Below are 26,074 nucleotides of genomic sequence, written 5' to 3'. Positions count from 1 at the left end.
TTTCTAAATTATAGTAATCAAGAGGCAGTATAAAGCTACAGTAATCAAGATAGCATGGTACTGGCATAAGGGGGGTGGGTGGCGTATAGACCAATGGAACAGAATTAAGTGCTCAAAATAAATCCATATATGTATGTTCAATTGACTTTCAATAGGAATGCCAGAGCCATTCAAAGGGAAAAAAATCATCTTTCCAAAAATACAGCTAGGAAATCTGGATATTCACATTTGAACAAATGAAGTTGGAACCCTATTCACATCACATACAAAAATTAATTCAAAATCAATCATAGGCCTAATCATGAGTTAAAACTATAGAACTCTTAGAATAAAACACAGATGTAAATCTACATGACCTCAGATTAGCAGTTTCTTAAATATAACACCAAAAATGCAACAACCAAATTAAAATAGAAAAATCAGCCTTCAACAAAATTATAAATTTTTGTGCTTCAAAAGACACTATCAAGAAAGTAAGAAGACAACTCATAGAATGGGGAAAATAATTGAAAATTATATATAAATGATATGGGTCTAGTATCCAGAATATATAAAGAATTCTTAGAATTCAATAGTAAAATGACCGCCCAATATAAAAAAGGGCAAAAGATTTAAACAGACATTTCTCAGAAGAAGATATTCAAGTGACCAATAAGCACAAGTTGTTCACTATCATTAGTCATTCAGAAAATGCAAATTAAAACCACAGTGAGACACTATTTACATCCACTCAGTTCAGTTCAGTCGCTCAGTCGTGTCTGACTCTTTGCAACCCCATGGACCACAGCACGCCAGGCTTCCCTGTCCATCACCAACTCCCAGAGCTTGTTCAAACTCATGTCCATCGAGTCAGCGATGCCATCCAGCCATCTTATCCTCTGTTGGCCCCTTCTCCTCCTGCCTTCTGCCTCCTCACACCCACTAGGATGGTTATAATCAAAACAGAAAATAAGAGTAATTAACCTCTTCAGGAGTTTATCGAGATCTTAAGGTGTCCAAGTTAACACAGAGTCAGAGAATAACAAATGGTTGCAGGATCCCTGGATCACCCTTAGGCATGAAGAAAATGCTGGGACATCTTGAGGTCAGGACTTTATGCCCAGACATGTAAATGCAGATCATGCATTCTGTTAGCCTGTCTGCGGTTGCTACAGGTCCCAGAAGTGGGTTCTAAAGAAACATTCAATACCAGATCACTAGGATGGAAGCATGAGTCAAAACCCAAAGTACAACTTTTTTTTCTTAATTTATTGGAATATAGCTGCTTTACAACTTTGTTAGTTTCTGCTGTACAGTAAAGTGAATCAGCTACAAGTTCTATCTTTAACCTAGTTTAGAAAAGGGGGAGGGGAGTGGATTTGGACTGTATAGAAACAGTCTTGGCTCTGTATGGACCAGGCTCAATGTACTTAATATCTGGACTGTGCTCAATGTACTTAATGTCAGTGTGAAGAAGTAGATTAATATCAATGTAGAATCCATTCTAGAATCAGTTTTATGTGCTACAATATTTTAAAATATATAGGATCAGAAAATCATAGAAGGTTTATTTAACATTTCCTTATCATTCTCTTGTTTATTCCAGAAATGTCTGATATAGTTGCTTGGCTATTTTTGCTCTCATTACAATATTTATTTCATCAATTAGATGTTCATTACTTTCCATTCTCTGAAAGGCACTAGTGTAGCGTGTGCTCTTATGCTCTGACCTTTGAAATAATTCATAATTAGACTAGTGAATGCTGTTCCCTCATTCTCCAACCTCAAAGCTAGCAAGTAGCTGCAAGAATAGTCTGTGACCTATAAGAAAGAATGCTAAAAAGCTTATAATTATTAGAGAACGGTACTGTTTTCTGCAGAGCAACTAAACACTGGATGTCTTGTTCTTGAGAAAGTAAATAATTGAAATAAAAAATGATTTCTCTATAATTTTCACTACAACTCGTATTAGAGTTATTCTTTAATTCAATCAGAAAAATAGTTCATCATTTTTCTTATTTAATATATCCCTACTATCTGCCAGACAATCTGACTAAGAGAGATTCAGAAATGAGTAAGCATTTCACATCTTAGGGCTGAAGACAGTTGTTGCTGTTCAGTAGCTCAGTCATGTCCTACTCTTCGCGACCCCATGGACTGCAGCATGCCAGGCTTCCCTGTCATTCACTCTCTCTCTGATTTTGCTCAAACTCATGTCCACTGAGTCAGTGATGTCATGCAACCATCTCATCTTCTGTTGCCTTCTTCTGCTCTTGCCCTCAATCTTCCCCAGCATCTGGGTTTTTTCCCAAAGAAGACAGACATATGAACAAATTGAAATCCACTGTGATGACTGTAACAGAACCATGCATACAATACCAGAGAAAGGGGTGTTTAATTCTGTAGAAATAGCAAGAAAATCTCTTCCTCTACATCAATTTTCTTAATTACAGGCTTGAATAGTACCACGATTTTGACGGAAATTCTATCACAAATGCAATTTTCCATTTATCCCATGAGCATCTGATCAATGCCTATCTCCTCCATTAATATTTGGACACGGAGCATGTCTGTTCTTGCCCACTTTAAAGTCTCAACATACAGAATAACATCTGTAAAAATCTATACTATCTATTAGTATCTCTTAAATACTGTTGAATATACATAGGGAAATATTCATAAAGAAATACATTAGGATACCTTACTTAGCTCTTGATAGAAGGTTAGGAGTTTGCCAGGGGAACTAGGCAAAAACAGGAGGGTATAGCAGACAAAGGACATAGCCCAGAGTGCAAAGAGGTGAAGGCACTTGTGCTTGATACTGGGGTAAAAAATCTGAGATGGGGTTTGGAAGAGCGTGTGATAGAGGGCAAAAAAATAAGGAGTGTGCAGAACATGAACATGTCAGGCTAAACAATTTTAGCTTTTATCTCACAGGTATGAGACTGATCATCAAAGCATTTAGGCAAGTGAGAAAGTGAGAAACATGACTGGATTTTCCTTTACATCTTAAAAGGCCGATTTATACAATTCTATGTTTATTAGGATTTTTAGGTTGCAAAGTTCCCTTGGGTTACACTGAGTTTATTATAAGAATAAGCAGGAAAGCAGAGGAACGTTCTGCCAACAACTAAACAGATAATACGGAAAAATACTGGATGTCTTCTTTGACTTTGGGAAGAGCAATTTCATCAGTGCTGTGTATGCAGATACCTGATTCCAAGTGGAGGACTTAACTGGTGAGGAAGAAATAGAGAAGCTAAAAATGGACTAGTTTTTCAAGAAGTTTGGAAAGAGAAGGAGGCTTCCAGGCTAACATGATGCTGAGAATTTATGCTTCAAAAAAACTTTCTTTCCAACAAATAGCAATGAAGGATAAAACATTAAACACAAAACACAACTGGGCTCCTATGTAAGATAACTATCTATGCGGATGTGAAGTAGAACAGAAACATACAGTGGTGAGTGGAAGCTGAAGTCAATTTTCTGTGTTTTGTAGTTGTGACAAATAAAGTAGCAATGCTGGGCCAGAGCGCATTAAAAGTAGTCCTCTGATCATGGAGGAGGACTTCAGTTTCACTTTCTACTTAGAACCATGGATTTGGTGAACCTCCTCCACTTGCAAAAAGAAGTAAGAGGAAATCTAAGATCTGTCAGTTTGCTGGTGAAAGCTAAGAATATGTAGACATTGTGGGTTCAAGAAGGCATTGTGGGGAAAAAAAAAAACAGTTTCATTTTCTAGAAGCTGTAACTTCAAAGTGTGTTTGTAAAATCTAGCCCTATATTGAAGACACAAAAGGAACAGAGGGAACTACAAAACCTAGAACAAGAGGGATAACCATGTGTGTGTGCATGGGCCAGGGTGGGAGAGCACATGTATGTGTATGAGAGGGATGAGTGTGTGTGTGACAAAGATGGGATGGGAGAGACAAGAGACAGAGAGAGAAATAAACTAGTATACAAAAATTTCAAAATATACAAAGAAAATCTGATACTAAAAATGATCAGTAATTAAAACATGATCTTATACTAAAAAACAAAATCAATAACTCATTAGTAGAGCTCTTCTACATGATATTTATAAAACAGCCTGATAAAGACACTCTTAAAGTATCAAGGATGTCAAAGAAATAACTGAAGAAATAATTTCAATTTAAATAGAACAGAAAAATAATTGAACAAAAACAAACATAACAGAAAAATCAGAGGTAGATAGATAGATAGAAATACCAACTATAAATCTTGGAAATAACCGACTGAGTCACACACATACACACTTGAAAACATACTTGTGCTCACACTTACACATTAATCATATAGTTCTTATTCAAAACATATTTTAGCTGACAGACAAGTGAATCTGGAAGAAGGGCAAAAAATATTTAAAAACTGATATGAAATGTGTTAATCAAATTAATTCACAAAATCACTGCAGATGGTGACTGCAGCCATGAAATTAAAAGACGTTTACTCCTTGGAAGGAAAGTTATGACCAACCTAGACAGCATATTCAAAAGCAGAGACATTACTTTGCCAACAAAAGTTCATCTAGTCAAGGCTATGGTTTTTCCTGTGGTCATGTATGGATGTGAGAGTTGGACTGTGAAGAAGGCTGAGCACCGAAGAATTGATGCTTTTGAACTGTGGTGTTGGAGAAGACTCTTGAGAGTCCCTTGGACTGCAAGGAGATCCAACCAGTCCATTCTGAAGGAGATCAGCCCTGGAATTTCTTTGGAAGGAATGATGCTGAAGCTGAAACTCCAGTACTTTGGCCACCTCATGCGAAGAGTTGACTCATTGGAAAAGACTCTGATGCTGGGAGGGATTGGGGGCAGGAGGAGAAGGGGACGACAGAGGATGAGATGGCTGGATGGCATCACTGACTCGATGGATGTGAGTCTGAGTGAACTCCGGGAGTTGGTGATTGACAGGGAGGCCTGGCATGCTGTGATTCATGGGGTCGCAAAGAGTCGGACACGACTAAGCAACTGATCTGATCTGATCTGATCTGATTGTCTAAGAAAAAAATGTTTAATATTTTTTAAAAAGCATAAAATTCCAAGCAAAAATAATGAGGTGGAGGAATGTTTAATGAATCAATAAAACTTGTGAGAAAGTTTATCATGATTGAGAGAGGATGTAAATATCACACAGCAATAAAGTTCATGTGTTTTTTTATATTTAAATAAGCATCCTTAAATTGTAAGTGTAAGTACTAAAAGAAAAAAAAAATGGATATTCAATCTTGAGCCAGAAGAGATTAGCTAAGATGGACCATTACCACCCATCAGCAAGGTTTCTCAAGGTCAAAGTGGTGGTTGGATCATCTTAAACAAAACACTGGACTTCCCAGGTGGCACTAGTGATAAAGAACGCACCTGCCAATGCAGGAGACGTAAGAGATGCAGGTTCAGCCCCTGGGTCAGGAAGATCCCCTGGAGGAGGGCATGGCAACACATTCCAGTATTCTTGCCTGCAGAATCCCATGGACAGAGGAGCCTGGCAGGCTACAGTCTTTAGGGTCAAAAAAGTTGGCCATGACTGAAGCAACTTAGCACACATGCATACATGGGTTACCCAAAAGGTGATTTGAGTAAATGCTTTTGTCCAAATATAACCAAGCTTCAAGGCAGTGAATTTCCATCTTCACTAGTGAATATATCCCTGGAACTTGACTGTTACTGTAAGTGCTAGAGTAGAATCTTTTTACAGAGCTTTTTGAAGGAGATAGGGATTCCCCTCCAGCCCCAAACTTCACAGCTCCTTGGGATGAGCTCTTCAGTTTTCTTTTAAAGCCATCTATCGGTGTCCATGACAGCCCATAGAACACTAGATCAGATGGGACAACATCTGCCACTGCACTAAGAACAACTGTTTCCTCCTATTCACCTGAAAGTCCATTTTCTCAGTGGAGTCAGGTCAAAATGGGTCTTTCCACAACCTTCCTATCCCCAGACCGTCACATACACTTTCGCTTTTTCCCCTTACTGAAGTCAACCCCATGATTCCAGAGTGACTTTCTGTGCCTGCCTGTGCTGTGGAGGAGGGTCATTCTGAGTGCTGCAGAGGAGAGAGGAGCATAGGAGGCCCATAGCCAGGCTCAGGGAACATCTCCCCGATGGCACTGCTGGGCCCCACCGGTCCCAGGCACTGTCAGGAGACTTAGAACATGGTGACAAAGGCGTGGGCTCCCTAAGGCACAGGGCCCTGTTTTCCCAGGTCTAAGGCATGCAGTGAAGACCCTGCTACAAGAATCATATTTAGGAATGAATTTGATCCAAGTTCTGGATTCCAGTTGGATTGAGGCCTCAGGTTGCCATGGCAAGAGTAGATCTGTTCTTCCCTGAGCCTCAGAAGATTAGAGATGATAAACAAAGCTGAAGGTTGGTTATCAAAAAAGAAAGAGGACATTTCTCCATCAAACTCATTGTTCTTATTTTGCATCATCAAAGATGCTGAGCATTTCAGTATTCATGTCCAAGACTCTACTCCACATAAAATAAGTATTACCACCTCAATTGCTGCTATTTGGCTAACTTGCCTTCAAGAATTTACAGGAAGATTTAATTAAGAAGGCTTGACAAGGCAATGTATTTCTGAGAAGTTGTAGCATTCTACAAATGCTGACATGAAGTCAAATGCCAATGGTTTTATCCTCAAATGAACTGTAATAACTTCCCTGAAATGTACTCTTTGGAATTTGCAATTGTTATAAAATGGAATTTATAATTAAAGGAAGAAACTAACACAGTGTACTAGACTAGAATGGAAGTCTGGAAACTCCAACTTATTTTTAAGTATAAATAAACACAAAGAAGGGAATAGAAAAGAACTAACATTATCCTAAAGTCTGCTGAGAACTTTTATAGATCAGATAGTGTATTAGACAATTATACTTTCAGGATTTAAGTTAGAACTCACAATGGCATAATGAATATTCATTAAGCAGGTAGGAGATTTCAGTATAAAAGGTATAGCAGCACTGTTCACCAGTGAATGGATTTATTCAAAGGGGAAATAGGGATAAGTAACAGCTTCCCAGGTGGCTCAGTGGTAAAGAATCCGCCTGCAATGCAGGTGACTTGGGTTCGATCCCTGGGTCAGGAAGATCCCCTGGAGAAGGAAATGGCAACCCACTTCAGTATTCTTGCCTGGGAAATCCCATGGACAGAGGAATCTAGTGGCCTACAGTCCACTGGGTCACAAAGAGTCAGACACAACTTAGTGACTAAACAACAAAACAATAACAGCAACAAGTTCTTTCAACAGCCTATGGCCAGACATTGGAAGACATATCCAGCTATTTATTTATAATCACACCCCAGAGACAACTACAGCAAGTCCCGTATATACAAACCTTCAGGTTGAGAAATTTCATAACTGGGAACATGCATTCACATATCCAGTCATATAAGTTAGTTCATGTGTTTGGCATACATTGTATATGCATGCACCCCAAGTGGTTGCGGTTTTGTGTACTTTACTGTATAGTGCTGTATAGAGTACAGTAGTACAGTACCTTTATTTTAAGCCCAGAATGTCTGGAAGCAAGCTTAAAAGCAGTGGTACAGAGCTGATTGTGTTAATTGGAAGCGTAGGCTAACTTTGTTGGACTTACAAACAAATCAGACTTACAAACACCCTCTCAGAACAGAACTCATTCATACATAGGGGACTTGGTGCATAACTCTTCCAGATACCCTGTCAGATTGTCCACTTTTGCAGTAGCTTCTATTTGCTCTTCTACTATGATGATTCAAATACACATTTCCCATTTCTATGCCTCCTTTATTATAATCTAAATAACATTTATATATGGGTTTTAAATTGAAAATCGAGGGGAAAAATTAGAGAAATTATAATGTATTAAAAAAGAAATGGCATCAAAATCAGAAAATTCCATGTGATTCTGCTTCTAGGCATTATTTCTGATAAATCAAGCTTCAGTTTGGGCTTCCCCGGTGGTGCAGTGGTAAAGAATCCATCTGCTAATGCAGGAGATGCAAGAGACATGGGTTCAATCCCTGGGTCAGGAAGATGCCCTGAAGTAGGAAATGGCAACCCACTCTAGTATTCCTGCCTGGACTATTCCAAGGACAGAGGAGCCTGGTGGGCTACAGTCCATGGGGTGGCAAAGAGTCAGACATGACTGAGCCACTGAGCACGCACACACGCTTCATTTTACAAAACTAAAAAATGAGTATATTACTCTTTACCATGAAGAGCTGTTATATATGTTAGGCACAACTTTGTTTAATTTTTGCAGTGTACTTGGTATAAGGCAAGATCACAGTGTACGGTATCACTTATTTTGGGGGGATCTTGTATTCTTGGCCAAACATCATCTAATACAAGGGCTGAAAGTACATGCCTCTATTACTTGCCAACTTTTGGGCCTGTGTCGGCCCATCAATGGTAGCCAGAATAGTACAGTCCTGAGATACACTGCAATAACAATGACTATCTAGCTGCACTACTCAACAAAGTTCCAGAAGGTTTCAGATGTTATCCTAAAGTGAGTTGGCACGAGCTTGTAGTTTTGCCAGTTCACTGTAGCATCTTCAAAAGGACAACTGGTGGCCGGCTTGGCAGGCTACGGTTATTCCTTTGTAAAGAGTCTCGAAAGTATATATGGCCCATAGTTAGCATAATATAATTCACAATTAAATGTTTTACTGTAAATCTTCCAACACTGTCCTTTCTCTTTTGAAAAGAATACATTAGTGGACTAAGTCCCATGAATGAAGAATACCCCTTGCCAAGTTTGACGCCCACTCCAAACTGGCAAATCTGAGCTTTGAATGCTAACTATATGTGGGATTTTGTTATCATTTACCCGTGACCAAACCTAACTTCCTATTTTGAAGGGGAAATTAATATTAACCCTCATTTGAAAGTCCCCAAAGATTTTTCAGACACCACAAGTCATCCTCAAATCAAAAGTTGGAAGAACAAGTATAAATAAACCAAAACATGTGGGATTAATTTCCTTTAAAGAGTACATTAATTTTTTTAAGTTCAGGCAAAAGTCATTTGAAAAATTCTAACAGTTGTACCAAGCCAAAGACATGTGTCCTCATGGGACTATGGTGAGAGGGTCTTGATTTCTAGTATGCACACACTTACACAATATTGTAATTGTACTTATTGCCTTTAAAAGATGCATTAAGGAATGAAGGTAATTGGAAAGCCCTTAGAAATCTAGTGTATACAGTCATCAATACAAGAAAAAATATTTCCAAGTCGGTTAGGAAGGGGGATTCGCCTAGGGTGAAACCGAGGTTATCTGAATGCGATAGTGACTTCCAACTTCTCACTTCCTCTCGTCTGTAATCAGTAATAAGATAAGAGATATTTTCTAGAGCTATAGCCTGCAATAGAGCCACCTGCAATAATGTACATGTTCCCCATTCTGTGATCTTCAATATAGTAGTCACTTGTCAGTCAATTCAGTCACTCAGTCGTGTCGGACTCTTTGCGACCTCAAGGTAGCACACCAGCCTTCCCTGCCCATCATCAACTTCCGGAGCTTACTCAAACTCGTATCCATCAAGTCAGTGATGTCATCCAACCATCTCATCCTCTGTCATCCCCTTCTCCTCCTACCTTCAATCTTTCCCAGCATCAGGGTCTTTTCAAATGAGTCAGTTCTTCCCATCAGGTGGCCAAAGTATTGGAGCTTCAGCTTCGGCATCAGTCCTTCCAATGAATAGGCAAGACTGATTTCCTTTAGGATGGACTGGTTGGATCTCCTTGCAGTCCAAGGGACTCTCAAGAGTCTTCTCCAACACCACAGTTCAAAAGCATCAATTCTTCAGTGCTAAGCCTTCTTCACAGTCCAACTCTCACATCCATATGTCACTACTGGAAAAACCATAGCTTTGACTAGATGGACCTTTGCTGACAAAGTAATGTCTCTGCTTTTAATATGCTGTCTAGGTTGATCCTAGCTTTTCTTCCAAAGAGCAAGTGTCTTTTAATTTCATGGCTGCAAGCACCATCTGCAGTGATTTTTGGTGCCCAAGAAAATAAAGTCTGCCACTGTTTCCATTGTTTCCCCATCTATTTGCCATGAAGGGATGGGACCAGATGCCATGATCTTCGTTTTCTGAATGTTGAGTTTTAAGCCAACTTTTTCATTCTCCTCTTTCACTTTCATTAAGATGCTCTTTAGTTCTTCTTCACTTTATACCATCCAAGGATGGCGTCATCTGCATATATGAGGTTATTGATATTTCTCCCAGCAATCTTGATTCCAGCTTGTGCTTCTTCAAGCCCAGCGTTTCTCATGATGGACTGTGCATAGAAGTTAAATAAGCGGGGTGACAATATACAGCCTTGATGTACTCCTTTTCCTATTTGGAACCAGTCTGTTGTTCCATGTCCAGTTCTAACTGTTGCTTCCTGACCTGCATATAGATTTCTCAAGAGGCAGGTCAGGTGGTCTGGTATTCCCATCTCTTGAAGAATTTTCCACAGTTTATTGTGATCCACACGGTCAAAGGCTTTGGCATAGTCAATAAAGCAGAAATAGATGTTTTTCTGGAACTCTCTTCCTTTTTCAATGGTCCAGCATATGTTGCTCATTAATGTAACTTTATTATGATGAGAACTTTCTTCTGTTTTGTTCATTTTGTTCATTGTATCCCTGGAACACAGAGATTTCCTAATAGAGTAGCCACTGGAATAAATTAATAAAATGAATTAATGAAGCTTTCCAGATGAAGATTTGATTAAACAGAGATTTGATAAACCATTAAAGTTTACTGCTGAGGAAAAAACATGTTCATGCATTTAAACTGTTTCACTTGTCCTCAAAAGTCTGTTTTTCCCATTTCAATTAACAGAAAGTGGCCCACAGCTATATTTCATTTTTAAGAGAATTTCTCTCCAACTGAATGTGCATGGATCTGGCTTGGCCACACTTGAAAAGTAGTGATGCATGGAATGTTATAGCTGGAGGAAGCCTTAGGGAACCTATTCCAGTGGTCCTAAACTATGTTCCCATAGTTTAGGGACCATAGTTAGGGACCAAGCTTTTCCACCATAAAGATGAATAATATAGTATTTTTTCCAATTTGCAGAAGTATTAGTCACTTAGCTGTGTCCAAGTCTTTGCAACCCCATGGGCTGTGACCCATCAGGCTCTTCCATCTGTGGAATTCTCCAGGCAAGAATACTGGAGTAGGTAGTCATTCCCTTCTCCAGGATGTCTTCCCAAGCCAAGGATGGAACCTGGGTCTCCTTCATTGCATGCAGATTCTTTACCATCTGAACCACCAAAGAAGGCCTTAGGGAACCTAAGCTATGTCCTAAACTATGTTCCCATAATGGGTAGGCCAAGCTTTCCCATCATAAAATTGAATAATGAAGTATTTTTTTCCAATTTGCAGAAACAAAAAATTAACAGAAATATTTTCTCAATTAATTTTTATCTCATAAATTTCTTTTTAAGATACTTTCACTGCAGTCACTTATCACCTAACAAACTAAGAGACATTCAAAATCAATAATCTAGAAGCAGATGAACACAGAAAAACTCAGACATACTCATTGCAACAACTTGATTTATCATGTACACATGGAAATGGCTTTGATTATATTTGGCCTCTATTTAATCATATTTTCTACAATTTTTCCTAGTTTGTCTGAAAATTAAAGATCACATATACATGGTACTCAACTAAAAATGTGTATCTGGAAAACGGAACTCCAACTGCAAGTTTGAATGTCAAACAAGTTTGAAAACTTCTGACCTGATCAGCCCCTTAATTCCACAGATTCAGTAACTTACATCCAAGATAAATGACTTGTCCAAAGTCACATAAAAGGACTCCCTTAATTGTGTCTGACTCTTTGCGACCCCATGAACTATACAGTCCATGGAATTCTCCAGGCCACAATACTGGAGTACTCTGGGTATACTGGGTAGCCTTTTCCTTCTCCAGGGGATCATCCCAAATCAGGGATCAAACCCAGGTCTCCCACAGTAGGTAGATTTTTTACCAACTGAGCCACAAAGGAAGCCCAAAGTCACATAGTTACTAGCAAAAATAGATACTTGAAAATCTTTTCTATTTTCCTCCTTTTCCCTTATTTCCCTTATTTCAATTCGAAAGATTCAGTCCATTCTAAAAGTTCTCAACACTTATTTCATTATGTGGGAAACATTTACTCAAAAATCTGTCTGTTGAGTAGGGTGGAGCTTTCCTTGTATTCAACTCCCTTTCCAAACAATCCCATTTTTCTAATCATTACATAATAAAAATTTTCTTTAAAAGATAGAAAGCTACAAAACTACTCAAAAAGTATTTTTTGCTTAGTCACTAAGTTGTACCTGACTTTTTTGACCCCATAGACTGTAGCCCCCTAGGCTCCTTTGTCCATGGGATTTTCCAAGTAAGAGTACAGGAGAGGGTCAACATTTCCTTCTCCAGGGGATCTTCTGACCCAGGGATCGAACCTTCATCTTCACTGCAGGCAGCCTTTACTGCTGAGCCACCAGGTATTCCTGATGGTTCAAATAGATATTCCTTGAAGCCCCCAAAAAGCCGCCAAATAGGTATTCCTTGAAGCCCCCAAAAAGCCGCCAAATAAGTATTCCTTGAAGAATTTCCATTGAAGAATTGAAAGAGAGGGGGGAAAATGCCAATGTATAAGAATGAGATTATTTCTAATTTTTAAACTTCCTAAATTTCTGCCCTCATTTAAAGCTCCAGAAGACATCACTTCATTAAGCTGATATTCTTGAGTGACAATTATCAGGATCTAAGAATTGATGCTTTTGAACTGTGGTGTTGGAGAAGACTCTTGAGAGTCACTTGGACTGCAAGGAGATCCAACCAGTCCATTCTGAAGGAGATCAGCCCTGGGATTTCTTTGGAGGGAATGATACTGAAGCTGAAACTCCAGTACTTTGGCCACCTCATGCAAAGAGCTGACTCATTGGAAAAGACCCTGATGCTGGGAGGGATTGGGGGCAGGAGGAGAAGGGGACGACAGAGGATGAGATGGCTGGATGGCATCACTGACTCGATGGGCGTGAGTCTGAATGAACTCCGGGAGTTGGTGAGGGACAGGGAGGCCTGGCGTGCTGCGATTCATGGGGTCGCAAAGAGTCGGACATGACTGAGCGACTGAAATGAACTGAACTGAACTGAACTGAAGTAGTTACTAATCACTTTATACAAGGCCTAGAGCCCCCTGTTCACCCCAATTCCCTCCTTTTTCACACCAAGTGTCAGTTCTGTATTATTCAATTTGATCTGCATTTTTATTATTTCTCTGTCCTCATGTCACCATCAAAATTGAGGGGAAAAAATAAACTGAGATGGTAATGAAACCAAGAAAAAAATAACACTCACGTTTATTTTGTGGAAATGAAGAACACTCCTATCTGTTTCGATATGCAAATGATGTGTCTCTCTATGAAAACAACTTAAGATGGATTTTTTTCATACTCCGTGGCATGGCCTTATTTGTGTTTGTGATTTCTGTCTTACAGTCATGGTTACTAACTCACTTGACAGATAGTAATTAAAAGCCACTAGCTTCCTGTTTGCTTTTTCTTCTGAAGAATATTTATTATTGTGACTGCTACCCCATAGTAGACATGTGTGTCATGCCTAATGTCTCAAAAACTTCCTTGTTCACCATCTACTCACCTCACAAACACACAAACACCCATAAACTACATGCTCTGTGAAATAGCTCCAAGCTGTCCACTGCAGAAGAGTAATCATTCTTCGTGACATTCCTGGGTACTTAACCCAAGGCACTGCAGCTTAGATTAGCCTGTGAGCCATTAAATGGCCTGGTTTTCACTAAAGCAACCAGACTTTCTTCCTTTTGAATTTTTGGTTTTATAAGATTTTCATTTATAAAATTTTAATTTTTAGTTTTATGAGATTGTCTGGATAATAAGAACAAAAGAGACAGCCCAGAGAGAAGCAGAGAAGCAGGATGAGACCGTGTCAGCTGTAAAAAAAAAAGGGATTAGTGATCCTTAATGCTGCCTCTGTGGCCAAGTTATTGTTCCCTTTCAAAAGATATTCAATTACATTGCTATAATTTTAAAAAAAGGCTTTTTTTACTTATTTTCCATTTTAGGAATATATAAGGGAACGGTCTTATGCTGAGAAGCTCCTTGGGTCAATGGCCCCTAATTCCATATGTTTTTCTATTGTAGGTTTTTGTTGTTGTTTAGTGCTAAGTTGTGTCCAACTCTTTGCAACCACATGGACTATAGCCTGTCAGAGCCCTCTGTCCATGGGATTTCCCAGGGAAGAATGTGCCCAGAAATCCCCAAGTGTGCACTGCATGAATCTTTTATTGATAACATTGGTAAAATATAACCCAATAAATAGGCAAAGATGCCAAAGTAATCCAAACATAGTTTAATCAATTTATTATATATATATATATATATATATATATATATATATATTTTTTTAATACCAACTGCTACTAACTGATCAATTTTGGTTAAGTAACGAGAATGAAGTGTTGGCATTTAAGAAAAGCCCAAAGAACATTTTTCAGGGTCATCCTAATTCTTAATTTGGGTTAACAACATCAATGGTGATTTTCAGATATATTTTGGTAGTTTATGCTAGATGTTAGCCCAGTTTGGTCACAGAGCTGAAGATTTCATTAGTTTTAAGATTTATATACACATCTCCAGAATTCTAGTGTTCATGGGTTAACTTGCTGAGAAAAATTGACTTACAGTTTCATTGGTTTATTTGTATATTGAGGAATGCAGGTATATCAGATTTGTGATTATCTAGAAAAATCTTGAGGTTTATCTTCCAAGGATTTCTGCCAAATCTTAAATTGTGTTTCATATTTCTTGTAACTTGAGAATTTCCTCTGAAATTGGGCCTTCATTTATACCAACATGTTTGTAAATATGGGCAATCTGACTCTTACAAGCTCAGGGCAGATCAGAAAAAGGAAATGAATCTCCAGTTACTTAATTCACAAGTCTGGTTTGAATCAGAATATTTCACTTCTTTAAAGAAAGAAGAGCTGTCCAAACCTAGTTTGGCTTTTCCTTAAATCATATTCAGTCTGTGGTGTTATCTCCTAATATCAGTAAGGAAACACCATACCATGATCCCTCTGACAAAGTTGATTCTTGTAGATCTCCCTAACTCCAAACATTCCTTGATAGCGACATGCAGTTTTCATTCTCTCCAACATGCTTTCACCTTCCATTCAGCTGACAGCACAAAAATTAGCAAATTTACCATATTTTGCTGGCAATTTCTGCATACATTAGAAAGGTCTTGTCATGAATATAAAAACAATTTAAAGTGTTGATAACTTTGTCATCTCATGAAACGAACCCAACTTGGAATACTTGCCTGATGAATTTGGATAGTGAGCAGGCACTTTTCACATTCCTTTGGAACATGAATAAACTGTTGAAAGCTTTTCTGGTCCTTTTCATCACAGTGCTCCATCCAAAGGAAGTACAAATAATTTTCCAAAGTTTGATCAAACCTCTCACCCATTTTTTTCTGGCAAAAATTTATTTCATTATCATGTTCTTAAAATATTGTGAAAAATTTCAAGGCAGTCTGCACTGGGAGTCGGGTGGTCACAGTTGATCTGCCCAGGACTATTTCTTTCCAGCCTATTATCTCTCCTCAGCTCCTGTGGAATAGTTTCTTGCAGGCTGCCATTCTTATGTACCACAATATAGTGTCATCAACCTATCTCACCCAAAATAGAAGCAACAGACAAAAGTGATACCTGATATGCAAATAATTTCCTATAATCTACACAAAGCCAGTTCCTAAAATTCTAGACAACATAAACAAATATTTATTAGTACTTGTCCCATAATCTCTATTTGACTTATGACTGAAGTGAGAGTTGGCAGAAACATTATTTTAAAATCAGCTCAGCTGGTTTGTTGCTTTTTGTATTTTCTCTGAATTGTCAATAGGACATGGGTCCTATCCAAAACTATATTATAATGTGGAAATTTATTTCCTATGTTGGATCCTAACTTAATCTCTCTTTTTTTCTGTCTCTAGCTTAAGTCATAATATTTAATTCTTATTTTGTGAGTTTCTTTACTATTTTATCTTATGGTCCTCACTGTTCTTGGGTTCTCCTAACAACCAGGCTCAAGTCAAGGTGGTATAGTTTTTAATTCCTAGAACTCATGGTCATTTCTAGAGACTCTATTGAGATGACAGTGCTGGAAATGGATCCTAAGGATGGTTAAGATTCTAATGGCCTAAGATGGAGTGAATGTTGGTTGAATTTTCTGTTTTTTCAAGATCTCCCAAGTCTGAAGTGTTCCTGGGTTGCCAGGAAATGACCTTATCACCTGTAAGGTGTACTTTGTAAACTATAGAGCAGACATCTGACCAGTTTCCTGGTAGGGATTTGTAGGCATTAATTCTACATATGAAGTGTAATCTTTATTCATTAATGATAGGCTTATTATACCTGATTAAATGAGACTATGCACTCATTTCAGTTCAGTTCAGTCACTCAGTCATGTCTGACTCTTTGAGACCCCATGAATCACAGCACGCCAGACCTCCCTGTCCATCACCAACTCCCGGAGTTCACCCACACTCATGTGCATTGAGTTGGTGATGCCATCCAGCCATCTCATCCTCTGTCGTCCCCTTCTCCTCCTGCCCCCAGTCCCTCCCAGCATCAGGGTCTTTTCCAGTGAGTCAACTCTTCGCATGACGTGGCCAAAGTACTGGAGTTTCAGCTTCAGTATCAGTCCTTCCAGTGAACACCCAGGACTGGTCTCCTTTACGATGGACTGGTTGGATCTCCTTGCAGTCCAAGGGACTCTCAAGAGTCTTCTCCAACACCACAGTTCAAAAGCATCAATTCTTCGGTGCTCAGCTTTCTTCACAGTCCAACTCTCACATCCATACATGACCACAGGAAAAACCATAGCCTTGACTAGACGGACCTTTGTTGGCAAAGTAATGTCTCTGCTTTTCAATATGCTATCTAGGTTGGTCATAACTTTCCTTCCAAGGAGTAAGCATCTTTTAATCTCATGGCTGCAATCACCATCTGCAGTGATTTTGGAGCCCCAAAAAATAAAGTCTGACACTGTTTCCACCGTTTCCCCATGTATTTCCCATGAAGTGATGGGACCAGATGCCATGATCTTCATTTTCTGAATGTTGAGTTTTAAGCCAACGTTTTCACTCTCCTCTTTCACTTTCATCAAGAGGCTTTTTAGTTCCTCTTCACTTTCTGCCATAAGGGTGGTGTCATCTGTATATCTGAGGTTATTGATATTTCTCCCAGCAATCTTGATTCCAGCTTGTGCTTCTTCAAGCCCAGCGTTTCTCATGATGGACTGTGCATAGAAGTTAAATAAGCAGGGTGACAATATACAGCCTTGATGTACTCCTTTTCCTATTTGGAACCAGTCTGTTGTTCCATGTCCAGTTCTAACTGTTGCTTCCTGACCTGCATATAGATTTCTCAAGAGGCAGGTCAGGTGGTCTGGTATTCCCATCTCTTGAAGAATTTTCCACAGTTTATTGTGATCCACACGGTCAAAGGCTTTGGCATACAAGCTAATACAAAAATAGCAATACAAACAATTTGGTCGTATAATATTTATTCAATTATATCCTGAAAGAAAGGAGAATTATTATACCTATACATTGTTACTAATGTAACACGCTTCCCTGGTGGCTCAGATGGTAAAGAATCTGCCTGCAATGTGGGAGACCCAAGTGTGATTCCTGAGTCAGGAAGATTCCCTGGAGAAGGAAATGGCAACTCGCTCCAATATTCTTGCCTGGGAAATCCAATGGAAAGAGGAGCCTGGCGGGCTACAGTCCATGGGTCAAAACGGACAGGACTGAGTGACTAACACTTTCACACATTGTTACTAACATGGCAGAAAAATAGAAAAAAGAGTAGAAGTCTTTATTTCTGATTCTGAAGGTCAGAGAGAAGAAGAAAGCATTGAAAGAATGTTCTACTAAGTTAATGATTAAAGAAAGATTAAGTATAAAGAAAAAGGATGTTAAACTCTGGTCTTATCTTTCCTCAACGTTTACAGATCGGCTTCTCAGGTCTCAGCTTTTATGTGTCAGCTTAGAGTTATAAGCTTCTGAGAAACTTTCACCCACCTGGACTGGATAAACGTCCACCACATGTGCTTTTATTGCAGTTTACCTCTGATTAGGTCTATTAAAATATTGTTTTTAACAACAAAAATTGGCAGTTATTTAAGTGACCAACAGAAGCCGACATAGTAAATCTATAATATGTAATAAAATATAATAAAAATGATGATGTCAATGTATAATCAATGGCATAAAATATATTCATAATAAATATATTCACCATATATTTACATGGTGAAATTACATAATGCAAAAATTGATTATAAAAACATAGCATGCATAGAGTAATCGCATTTAATAAATATCCTTGTATTCATATATGTATCAAAATAAGTTCTAAAAGCCCTAAATGTTACTAATGAGTTATCACTTGATAGCAAGACTATGTATTTTTTACTTATTGTCTAATTTGTATTTGTATAGCCTTCTTTTTCATGAGGGGAGCAATGAAGATCATTAAAGTACACATTTCCTGAGCAAAGAATTGGTAATTTAAAAAACAAAACATTACTTACTCAACAAAAGCACACAAACATGCTTTACTATCCATCACTCTAGATGTAGCACAGAGTTCTAGAATGGAATATTACAAGATTTTTTTTTCTGCTTAAGATAACAAAAAGTCTTTCCCTTTCCTTTCTTCTGGAGTAAGCTACCTTAAAGACAATTCTCATAAACAGACATTTTAAATTGAACCCAGGAGACCTGGTTTTTATTCCTGAATCGGGAAGATCCCATGCAGAAGGGAATGGCTACCCACTCCAGTATTCTTGCCTGGAGAATTCCACGGACAGAGGAACCTGCAGGGTTACAGTCCATGGATTGGCAAAGAATCAGACACGACTGAGCAACTAACACTTTCAAAATGAACCCACAAGTTCTGAAAATATTAATAACTCTGAACTCCATTTCTAAAGGCCAGACTTATTTTTCTGAATACTTCACATTAGTGTTCTGGATTCTGTCTGGAGGTGCTAAATTCAACTTTACTTGCTTGATTTTTCTGTAACCTCAGTTTATGTATCTCAAACAAGAAATCAGAAACCAGTTGACTCATAGATTTTCTTGTGTATGTGTATGCTCACTACACCACAGACTGTAGCCTGCCAAGCTCTTGCATCATCTTATGCATTGGCAGGCAGGTTCTTTACCACTGTGCCACCTGGGAAGCCCCATAGATTTTCTTACTTGAGTCTTATGCATTCCATTCAATGACCAAGTTTGTTTATGTGATTTTATTTTGTCTAATTATAAGGAGCCAGTTAGACACAACTCTGAGATGGAAAATGTATCCTAATAAGCCTTGGGGCTCACACTGAGATTTATCCGAAAGATAAAGAAATCACAAGATGGAAGAGAAACTGGTATTTTTACAACTGTAAGCTAACATTCTTCCAAAATAATCAATTGTGAAAGGAAGGACTCAGAATGTATACAACTAGATTGTCACCCATTCCTGTGGTTTAAATATTTAATTTTTAGACACACATACCTATTTTGATTTTTTTTATGTTACTTTCTATAATGTAGAATATAGTGCTAAATTCTGAATAAAATGATGCTACTACACCAACAAATAGCCCACGCTACTTGTCCAAACTGGGATTTCCAGGGGGCTCAATGATAGAGAATCCACCTGCCAATGCAGGATATCCCTGGGTCAGGAAGATCCCTGGAGGAGGAAGTGGTAACCCATTCCAGTATTCTTGCCTAGGACATCCCAGTGACAGAGGCACCCAGTGGGTTACAGTCCCATGGGGTCAAAAAGAGTCAGATGCAACTGAGCATACATGCACTTGGCCAAAATAACCTTTTGTTAATCATCTGCATCTTCATGCCCAGTGAGTGGAGACATGAGAAATAAAGGGGAATTGCTGTTTAATTTTCCTATTCTTCTCATGTTCTTCTTCTTTTTACAACTTCAATGTATACATGTCATGGTTCACTCTTACTTTACATTGATCTCTGCAACAGCTCACCTGCAATGCAGCTTGCTCCTGGATTTATTTTTCCAATGTCACTTTCATTCCATATTTACACACATTCATCAGTCTTCTTGGCCAAAGGTGAACACATTGAATTTAAAGTTTACTTTTGTTTCTTCATACAAATCTAGGTTTGCTGCTGCTGCTGCTAAGTCGCTTCAGTCGTGTCCAACTCTGTGCGACCCCATAGATGGCAGCCCACCAGGCCCCGCCGTCCCTGGGATTCTCCAGGCAAGAACACTGGAGTGGGTTGCCGTTTCCTCCTTCAATGCATGAAAGTGAAAAGTGAAAGTGAAGTCGCTCAGTCGTGTCTGACTCCTAGTGACCCCATGGACTGCAGCCCACCAGGCTCCTCCATCCATGGGATTTTCCAGGCAAGAGTACTGGAGTGGGGTGCCATTGCATCACGTGAATTTCACATAGCTGGCTTCTTGTCATTCAAAAGACAGATCAAATATCATTGCCTCAGACAGGTCTTTTCTGACTATTCAAATGAAGTAGTCATCAGTCATTCTAATTATCTGTGTAATATTTACTCCTATGTGACACACACTTGCTCATTTATTCACTTACTGTTTATTGTTTATATCCTCCCAACAAATGATATGCTTCATGAGGGCAGGGGCCATGTCTACCCTATTTTCTACCTGAGAATGGCTTGGGGTTTCATAGGTGTTCAATGAGTTCTAAAGATAAAATGAATAAGCAAATAAATGAATATGTGTACAAACCCTCTTACCTAAGAGCAACAGTCACTTAACTAAAGAAAAATAGTCCTCAATGAATATAGCACATAAAATTGAATAATCTTAAGTTTGTATCCAATCTTGTCCCTCAGTTACTGACTCGATCAAGGCCAATAAGAAAACAGATATAATTAATCACTCTTATTAACTCATGGTTCAAAAAACAAAACTCCATTGTAACACACATGTAATACAGAAGATAAAATTATGAATAGCATTATTTTATTTATCCAAAAATAAAATTAAATAAATTATTGATAACAATATAAAGTAACTTAAGGAAGCTATTAGATTAAAATCTATCATTGCACTCCCACAAAGTCATCAACATTCTAAAGAAGTTCCTCTATTAAATGACAACTCATTCTAGCAAAAATTATGTTAGGAGGCAATGTTTAAGTGAGGCATCATGGATCTTAATTGTGAATTATAGAAAGTGATTAAATATGCACCTAAACTATGAACACAGACTTTTAAGAATAAAGCTATTCTTGGCGTGTATGAAATATTAATCTCTATGATTGAATAGTTTCACAACAAAACCTTACATTGCTCTTCTTATTTGACATCAGTACATTCTATCTAGTGAAGGTCATTTGATTTCCTGTAAATGGAGCTCTGTAGAGTAATCCAAATAATAAGCCGCGCATTCAGTGACTGCCAGTTAGTCAGTGTCACACTGCATTTCAACAAAAGCCATTACATCCTGTGTGACAGGAAAATGGGTGGAGGACCTTGTATATCCAACTTCCAGAAACCCTTGTTTACAAGGCTGATTTTTTTTCTGTTGGCTGTCCAAAACTTTTTCAGCAGGTCATGGCTTTTTTTCTAGGAAAGTTATCTTTATAAAACACATTGATGATTCTTTCCTTTTGTATATAACAAAATACCTAAAACATACACACACATACAGGCATGAAGACTCATTCAATTAAAAGTTATGAACTAGAGAAAAAACTGATACTAAGTAATACATATAGTGGCTTATAATATTTGGCATATAGTAGACATTACTTTGCCAACAAAGGTCCGTCTAGTCAAGGCTATGGTTTTTCCAGTGGTCATGTATGGATGTGAGAGTTGGACTGTGAAGAAGGCTGAGCGCCGAAGAATTGATGCTTTTGAACTGTGGTGTTGGAGAAGACTCTTGAGAGTCCCTTGGACTGCAAGGACATCCAACCAGTCCATTCTAAAGGAGATCAGTCCTGAGTGTTCTTTGGAAGGAATGATGCTAAAGCTGAAACTCCAGTACTTTGTCTACCTCATACGAAGAGTTGACTCACTGGAAAAGACTCTGATGCTGGGAGGGATTGGGGGCAGGAGGAGAAGGGGACGACAGAGGATGAGATGGCTGGATGGCATCACTGACTCGATGGACGTGAGTTTAGGTGAACTCCGGGAGTTGGTGATGGACAGGGAGGCCTGGCGTGCTGCAATTCATGGGGTCGCAAAGAGTCGGACACGACTGAGCGACTGAACTGAAGGCACTTCGTGGAGTACTATTAAACCACTGAATCAAGAAATAAAAGCACAGACTTCCCATATACTCTCTGCTGTTTAAATTCTAAAGACTTCTTGTACATTCTTGAATAACAAGTATCTTTTTAACAGAAGTGCTTACTGATAGCCATATTTAAAGAATAGATATATGTGTGTGTATGTATGTGTGTGTGAGTATAAATATATGAGTAAATTATATATATATATATATATATATACATATAAAAGCAAAGAAGCCCTTCTACCCCTAGCTGTTCTCTGACCCTCTGACCTATTCTGTGTTCCTCCCCTAGTAGTTCAGCTCTTTATCAACTTCATCCAAATGAAATGACAGCACTAATTTGTCTTCTCAATGCCCTCTAGATTTTTCAAAATTGAAACAAAAGCTCCAGATTCCTACTCTTGCATGGGAACATTTCATAACCCACCTTGTTCGATTACTTAGAAAACATACTTATTGTTCCTTACTTGTGCTCTCACAGCGAGCTGTGGGACATTTAGGCAGCACTGATCTCCATCGACCTCCTTGATCTGTCTTCTCACCAACCAGACCTCCCCTTGCTGCTGCTGCTGCTGCATCGCTTCAGTCGTGTCCGACTCTGTGTGACCCCATAGACGGCAGCCCACCAGACTCCCCCGTCCCTGGGATTCTCCAGGCAAGAACACTGGAGTGGGTTGCCATTTCCTTCTCCAATGCAGGAAAGTGAAAAGTGAAAGTGAAGTCGCTCAGTCATGTCCGACTTTTAGCGACCCCATGGACTGCAGCCTACCAGGCTCCTCCGTCCATGGGATTTTCCAGGCAAGAGTACTGGAGTGAGGTGCCATTGCCTTCTCCACCCCTTACTGCAAATGTCCCCATTCCTACCCCTACTCCAGCACTTAAAAGAGGGCCTCATAGTATGTGATGATAAATGAACCAATAACAATTTGGATTTAAACAAGAGGGTTTCAGGTGATATTTTCTGATCCTCTCCTATACAAATCTTGACAGACAAGATAATTAGGGGTACACTGAGCCATCAAGTGTACCAAAATCTCAAGGGAAGATCATTAAACAGCAGAACAATCCACTATCCTTATTTTATTTGTAGGTTTCAATTTTTCTCTTTAAGCATTCTCTTACTGTATTTTTTCAACTTTAACACTATATTTTTTTGACATAAGAGGAAAACCATAGAGGGACACACTATAGTATTAATAATAGCAATCACAGTACCAGTCATAATTTTCTCTATATTTTGAAAGTATTTAATTCCTAGAAAAAGTGAATCTCACTGGACTAATAGTGTCACTCAGTCAGATGTAGCAGTTAATTCCCATGCCTTGGCCATGATTTTCTCCCTGACGTCCTAGAGACATGAATTTAAGTAAACTTTAAACATGAGCAAATAAGATTCATTAATAATGTTCAATAATATTTAATTATCTTCATATTGGGTTTCCCTTGTAGCTCAGTTGGTAAGAAATCTGCCTGCAGTGCAGGAGACCCGGGTTCGATTCCTGGGTCGGGAAGATCCCCTGGAGAAGGAAATGGCAACCCACTCCAGTATTCTTGCCTGGAGAATCCCATGGATAGAGGAACCTGGCAGGCTACGGTCCATGGTGTTGCAAAGAGTCAGACATGACTGAGTAACTAAACCACCACCAGCACCATCTTCATATTAGTCCATGTTTACATGATACCAAACAGATGCATTTTAAGGGCCATTCCAGTGGTTTTTGGCGAGAGTTTTCTTTCCTAAAATGAGAACCAGTTGTTGTTGTCATTGTTGTTGCTGTTTAGTCACTAAGTCGTGTCCAACTCTTGTGACCTCATGGACTGCAACCAGCCAGGCTCCTCAGGCAGATTCTTTATCACTGAGCTACCAGGGAAGCCCAAAAATGAGAACCAGAGCTATATGCAGAGGTAACACAGGACACTTATTTCAAATATACTTTTTCACCATACTGGAGATTGTATATGCTCTGAAGCTCTAGTGTTAATTAAGGTTGAACAATAAATTTGGTTTCAAAAGATTTACACTTTCTATAAAACATAACATGTCAGAGTTTTAGACAAGGGCCCTCCTGGGCTGGTGAACTTTTGTCTGACTGGAATATGCATGCCAGCACTTTGAGCACAGCCAGAGTCCCTGGGGACTGCTATCAGTCTCAAGGTTTGAGCCAATATGATCATCAAAGTCCTGATCTAATTAAGGTCAGCTGACAGAGATGTAGCCAGCCAGAGCACATCAATATCCAGCTCCATACAAGAACCCTCAGGAACTCTCCTCCAAGATTATGACCCAAGTTTGATTCGTCCTCATAAATTAACTCAGGACATGGAGAGCCTAAAATCAGAAAGACTTGTTAGAAAACTCTCATCACCCCAATTACCATCACCAATGATATGGAGTCTAGGGGTTGAGAGCAGGGACAGAGGGAGGTCTTGTTTGCTTAAGTCGGGTGGTCCCACGGAGAGAGCAGCATCCTTGCCTTTGGGGAAGGAATGTTCAGTTATGTGAGTACTCTCAAAGCACTGAGAGTTCAATTCACCTGGCAGTTTGGGCAGTCAGACTAAGAAAATGAAACACTGGAGATGAAGACTGGTTATTTACCATTTGCTCCCATCATTTCCCAGATACATTCTCTGCTGTTTCCTTCTCTGCTCTGTTTTCCAGGGACACTGACCCCTATAGATGGCATCTCCAAGGTCCCCTTGCCCTCTGAGGATTAGACAATAGGAGCCTTTGGCAGGATACTGGAGGGGAGAAAAATGAAGATGCTTCTTTGTGCCCATCCTGGCTCCTTCTCACCCTGTTTTATCTCCATCTCCACCCCACTCCAGGCTGCCTCCTTCTATTCTCACTGGTAATGCCATCTCCTTTATTTATACCTAGGAGTGGGAATAATTTGTAATCAGACATGCTTTGCTGGTTTTCCTCAGCCCTAACTACATATTTCTGCAAACGTTATTGAATTCTGCCTATTTATTGAATTCTATTTGAACTCCTAGCCGGTTGTAGCTTCCGTTATCTGATATATACACACATATGTTTATTTCTGTGACCAGAAAGACCTCATTCCCAGTGAAGGATCTTTGATTTCTACAGAAAAGAACCACAAATTGCAGAAAACTTTCCTTTAAGGAAATGAGAAAGGGAAGGAAGGGATAGAAAAGGAAAGAAAGGAAATTTCTTCATCTTAGTAACTTTCTTTTTACTTCTTAATGTTCGATAAGTAATAAATAGATTAGGTAAGTAACAAATAAGGCAGACATGCTTTCGCATCAAAGGAATTCTAATTCTCAAATTCTTCCTTTAGATTTTTTAAGATAAAAAAACTCTTTCTTAATTTAGCAAATTAATATCAAAGGACAAACTTCAATAGATTTTCTTCCAAATCAAAAGTTAGGAACCTGCCCAAATATAAGGTTATTTAAAAGCTGTGCACCTGTTTAGGTGAAACATGTGTTAAGGTACTTCAACCACCTGGATTACCCAAAAGATGGAGTAATATATTTTGCACACATGCAGGCATCAGTTTTTAACAATATCATAAAATTAAAAAACAACCCGGACAAGTACTTAAGAAATGTTAATATTAAAAAAAAAAAAATCACCAAGGTCTTTGTTGAAACTCTTCTTTATTGCCATTGGAAACCATACAATGTCAAGATTTATTTCCTAACTGAATATATTCTAAGATTTGCTTTATTTTATAAAAGCTTTTGAAAAAAATAATCACT

This window comes from Bubalus bubalis, chromosome 19 (genome assembly GCF_019923935.1).
Source record: "Bubalus bubalis isolate 160015118507 breed Murrah chromosome 19, NDDB_SH_1, whole genome shotgun sequence".
In the NCBI taxonomy this organism is placed as follows: domain Eukaryota; kingdom Metazoa; phylum Chordata; class Mammalia; order Artiodactyla; family Bovidae; genus Bubalus; species Bubalus bubalis.
Note: the sequence above shows the minus strand (reverse complement) of the source record.